The sequence below is a fragment of the Chelon labrosus genome, assembly GCF_963514085.1.
Source record: "Chelon labrosus genome assembly, chromosome: 5".
Classification (NCBI taxonomy): Eukaryota; Metazoa; Chordata; class Actinopteri; order Mugiliformes; family Mugilidae; genus Chelon; species Chelon labrosus.
The window spans coordinates 3728365-3734327 of NC_140341.1; positions in this window are offsets into that span (position 1 = coordinate 3728365).

The window sequence follows — 5963 nt, forward strand, 5'->3', positions numbered from 1 at the left end:
GCTTAATGCAAGTCTGATGGAGTCATGGCTAATCTATGAAGTCTAAACAGATATCCGAGGAACAAGAGGGAAAAGGTTTTTTTTTTGTTTACTGGCTGCGTGCCTTCTCTTTTCTCATGACAACAAATCTTAAACCTGGAAGCACACAGACACGGCGCACCTGCGTTCAGATGTTGTTTTTCTCAGAACTGTTCCCCCAAAGCAGTCCTCCAGTTCACTCCGTCGGCATCATGTTTTAATTTGGCTGCTTCACTTGTTTTATTTTATATATTTATTTACTTTTCTACGCAGTTTGAAACTCTAATTTAGGAACATCTACATGTCTAGTAAACCAGACCAAGTTGACGTTCGGCCGTTTTCTGGTGTCAGGCAAAACGTGAGCCACTAGCTGCAACATCTGAATTACCAGCTTATCGAGTCGGTCTTTTCTCATCTGAACGTAGCCTGGAAGCCAGATCAACTTCCCCCGCCCACAAGTTGTTCTGGAGTCTCTCTATTGGGAACTAATCACGCTCCTGCAAATATCTGCCAGGGCCAATCAAATTTTTTGGTCGACATGTAACAACAACAAAATGTCTGTTGTCTGAGAAGCAAGCTGTTTAGAGTCTGCTGTAACTTTAAGCACAAATATTTCCACAACGTCATGAAGATCTAGAACGAATAAACCGTAGACAAGCTGATCAGCATGATTCAGGGAAAGACAGCTCTGCATGATGTAGCTCTTCATAGCTTAATAGCTAATAGTAGCGCTTCTGTCTTCCTAGCTTCCCAGCTAATAGCAACTCTTCCTAGCTTCCTAGCCTCTCAGCTAATAGTAGCCCTTCCTAGCTTCCTAGCCTCCCAGCTAAGAGTAGCTCTTCCATCTTCCTAGCTTCCTAGCTAATAGTAGCTCTTCATAGCTTCCTAACTAGTAGTAGCTCTTCCATCTTCCTAGCTTCCCAGCTAATAGTAGCTCTTCCTACATTCCTACCCTCTCAGCTAATAATAGCCCTTCCTAGCTTCCTAGCCTCCCAGCTAAAAGTAGCTCTTCCTAGCTTAATAGACTCCCAGCTAATAGTAGCTGCTCCTAGCCTCCTAGCTAATAGTAGCTCTTGAAAGCTTCCTAGCTTCCTAGCTAATAGTAGCTCTTCCATCTTCCTAGCTTCCCAGCTAATAGTAACTCTTCCTAGCCTCCCAGCTAATAGTAGCTCTTCCATCTTCCTAGCTTCCCAGCTAATAGTAGCTCTTCATAGCTTCCTAGCTAATTGTAACTCTTCCATCTTCCTAGCTTCCCAGCTAATAGTAACTCTTACTAGCCTCCCAGCTAATAGTAGCTCTTCCATCTTCCTAGCTTCCCAGCTAATAGTAGCTCTTCATAGCTTCCTAGCTAATTGTAACTCTTCCATCTTCCTAGCTTCCCAGCTAATAGTAACTCTTCCTAGCCTCCCAGCTAATAGTAGCTCTTCCATCTTCCTAGCTTCCCAGCTAATAGTAGCTCTTCATAGCTTCCTAGCTAATAGTAGCTCTTCCATCTTCCTAGCTTCCCAGCTAATAGTAGCTCTTCATAGCTTCCCAGCTAATAGTAACTCTTCCCAGCCTCCCAGCTAAAAGTAGCTCTTCTAACTTCCCAGTCTTTTCTACAGGCACAGAACATAATTTACCAGCTGGTCAGTGGGTTTTCAAGTACAACTTATTAACACTTGTAAAAAGTAAATGCTTTAAGGTTTTGTTTCTTACCAGGATTAAAAAGTTATTAGAAAAATGCCCCAAATAATGTTCGCCCATCCCACTGTATTTTCACGGGCAAAAATAAAATTTGAAAAAACTAACTGGGCGGGAAACAGATGAGATCTGGCCACGCTGAACAAACAGATTTCTCTCCAGTGTGATGAAACACTTTCAGTCTGTTTGAGAATGAGACCTGGATCCATCTGGTGATTTTTACAGGATGGGAGACATTTTGGTTTAAAAGTGGGTTCTTGGATCGTTTATTTAATTATGCCATGAAAACCGACTTCAAAACGGCGTATTCAGCGTAGACAGTCACTGACGTCAGACCACCTGTTGGCTCATCCTCAGGAAGAAGCCGTGAGACTTTCAGCATGTCACCGTCCCAGTTAAGTGGTCTCTGTCTGGACCAGACAGGACCCCCTCTGTAATGGCACTTCTATGAAGATGAAGGGAGTTTAGTAGACTGTTTCTGGCTGCTCTCCCTCATTCCAGTGATTCCTCAGTGCCTATGGGCATTGGCACAGTGAGCGGGGTGGAGGGACAGAAAGGCTAAGGCTTAGACCTCGCTTTCCAGGGTCAGCCGCTGCCCCAGGTGCACATGGGGAAACACTTAGCTGCTCTCCTTTTGTTCCCTGTGTCCCAGTCTCTTTCACTTTCTCTTTTTTATCCCCGTCAACCCATGGGCGTTGTTCTCATGCAATACAGTGCACATGACTGTTTCTGGTTGAAAATGAGTGTTAAGCTCATTAGCTACACTGTGGTCCGCACCCACTGCATCCTCATCGCCATCTGAGAAGTGCAGTTTCTCTTTGATACCAATGTTTTATCCCTGTGCTAGACATTACCCATTGATTCTGAGCACTTGTCCTGGCTAACTGCGCTTCCCCCTGAACTCCATAACCAGACCTGCTACGCTCATCAAACGTCGGTTGTCTTTGGCAGCCGCTGTGACATTACTTTACCTGGTCGAGAACAGAGAAAGTTATTCTACACCGGCTGTAAATTACAACTGTGGGACTATTTTTGTCAGACGTTTGGCTCCCGGTGGAGGCCATTCTTGAAGCGAACCTGCCTGTTTTTCTATTGCTCACCGGCGCACATAAATCTCCAAAGATTACAGCCCTTTTTTCGTTCCTCATGTAGCTTAAAATAAGGCTGAAAATCACTCATACTCAAATCAGGCGGCCCAGGGTTACTTTGTGTCTCTCACAGATAATACAAACCGCGTTGAAACGAGCACTGAAGGAAAAAAGAACAAAGAGCCGAAACCTGACAGAGATAGATATTTAACTAATCTTTTATCTGTCGGGGGATCACAGGCCGGCGAATGTGTGACTCAGGTGCGATTGAGCTGCGATGTGACCTGCCCAGCTAATCCCGCTGTGATGAGTCATGTCACGTCGGCTCCAGTCCTAACTCGCTGCTCATGGGGACAGCGTGATCAGACCGCCTGCAGCCAAGGCGGGACTTTATTAAGACCGGGGGACAACTGTCACATCACACTCATGGTAGTCACCGGCTTCTACACTGATGCAAGAAGTGAGCAACCCGACCTGCGGCCTAAAGGGTCCAAAATGTTAACAATGCAATGACATGTCGCTAAAATGAACAGTGGAGAGAGTTAATCATAATCTTAAAAAGTGAGTTGCCTCTCAACAGCTGTCACATTACGTTTTATTGCCGTTCATTTACCAGCTACAGCTACAGAAAGTGAAAGTGTTTTTACAAGTTGTCAGAAAGGTGCTCGTAGCCCCTCGCTTTCCCTCCATATATCTTCTGGCCTCCCGCCCCACCCTCGTCTCCCCGCATATGGGATTCACATTTGGCTTCACAGAACGGCCTCTTAATGTGATATTATGATACATTATCTGAAGCCATTTACTCCCTGTCACCACCTCTCATGCGGTCCGGCGGGCTGAGCGAGCCAAGGAGGGGCGCTCGGACTCCGTCCAGGTGAGTTATGGCCGTTTAATTTGACACCGTTCACAGCGGTGATCGTTTACAGCGCCTGAAAGTGTAATCAAAATACAAACTGAGCTTACGTGGGTCTGTTTGCTCTCTTTCTCTCTTTTGGAGCCTGTTGGTGCTGTATAGCCACCACCACCACCACAACCACCACCCCCCGCCCCGTCCCTCTCCTGCTGCCGGCTGTAAATCGCCTCTGTCGAAGGTGTGTGTGTGCATGTGTGAGGGAACAGAAGGTGAGAAATTTGGGGGTCAGCTGAGGTCTTTCAGGTAATTGCGCTTCTTAAACTTTTGACCCTCTAAGTCCTACTTAGTGCGGTGCAGCTCGCTCCCCTTATTTCCCTGGAGAATTTTGTTTCTGCATACCAGGACTTGTGTGTGTGATACAATGAGCATCTGAGCATTTTCCTCTCAGCGTTACACAGCCCATGTTTTTCTTTTTTAAGTTTTCTTGGCAGTCATTTGACCTCTCTCTCCCTTATTTAATCCGAAAATACTTGACTTTGCCTCGTTTGTCTGCTCCCCATTCTGCTCTGCAGTAGATGATATGACTTATCTTTCTTTTCCTCCGAATTTCTTTCTTTCACACCTCAGTTGGAGGATTATATCTTCGCTATAAATCTTGCTTTCGGCAGTCGTTTTACAGCGGCCGACAGAGTTCAACTGAGAACACACACGCAAATAGACAAAACCGAAGCAAATGACTGTAACATGCAGCAAAGAACTGCGAACATCAGGGGGAAATATTTCCAAAAAAAGTGATGGAAAAGGCTCGGAATAGACAAATAGTTAAATATTATCAACGCCGTCGATCTGCAAAGGAGCTGTGTGTGTCGTCAGATTATTTGAATCGACAGGCTTGTAAAAAGCAAAGGATCGGGATGTTAAAATAAATCTGAAAACCTATTTCCAACACCGCTGACGTGCAGCGAACGTCAACAGCTCCAAAAGTCATAAAACGGGACTTTTTGAGGTCCCCTGGAAGCGTTTACGTCTTTGTATTTACTGGTGTTGCGAGTATTTGCTGCACACATGTTGTCAAACTGATGATTTCATTTGCTTTGCGTGTGTTTTCTTGAGCTCTCTCCGCCGCCGTAGCTTTTGGTGACTTTTTAACACGCCGGCCAAGAGTGCAGCCAAGAAGGAAAGAAAAAAAAAAAACTACTAATGTAATGTCGTGCAATAATTTGGCAGCAGCAGACGTAACCCAGGAAAAACATGTTTTTAAAAACATTTTTTAAGTGTCTGTTTTCTTTCTTTCAAGACGAAATCAAGAGACTTTTTGCTTATTAATACTAATAAGTGTTCTTTAGTCTCACGGCGACACATCCAACATACACTCACTTGCCAGTTCATTAGGTACACTAATGAAAACAGTTCAGTTTAACAGCCCTGCTCTAAATCCTCTTCCATGATCGTTGACAGAGTCAGAAAGGAAGTAATTCAGCTGGATGATCATTGTGGAGGAGGTAGTTCCTCTTATTTAGCCTGGCACGCCGACTAAAATGTCCAAATAATAGGAACATGTGTTGGTACAACTCGATGTAAAAGCCTCTGAAATGGAAACTTAAACTAACGTTACTGGGATTTAATGCAAAGCTGTTAGATTAGATTGCATTCACTAGTGTACCTAATGAACTGGCAGGTAAGGGTATATATATATAACTTAAATTTTATTGCAGGTGAATGATATATCAGCATCACAGCTGCTGTTCCTACAGCAAAGTTTCTCCTCTTACGAGCAGAGTTAATTAACTAACTCCTCTTCTTCTCCCCCCCGTCCTCCCCTTTGTGGCATGGAAGGAGAAAGCGTGTGAAGAAGAAGAAGAGGAAGAAGGCCACAAAGGCCAGTTGTTTTTAAATAAACTAAATCTGCTAACAGTTTTATAACCCTGACCTCGTAAAAAAAAAAAAAAAAAGAGGCTGCAGCTTTTGGTCAGCTCTCTCCTGATGGGGCGAGCAGAGCGTCCAGGCCTGGAATTCCCATTTGCCGCTGTGGAGTGTGGTGTCGGTGCGTCAGCTGGTGTGTTTGTGAAGGAGAGAGCGAGGAGCGAAAGGCGTATGATATATGACTGCTGTGTCACGATGCACGTGTGACGACGAGCGTCCTTGCTCTCGGGCTGAGCATCCAGGCTGCTGCTGCTGCTGCCGCTGCTGCTGCTGCTGCTGCCTGGTTCTGGTGATTTCCCCCCCAGTCAGAGAAAAGTGAGGGAGTGGGACGGAAAGAGAGAGAGAGAGGGAGAGAGAGAGAGAGAGAGAGAGAGAGGAGGTGAGAGAGACAGACAGAG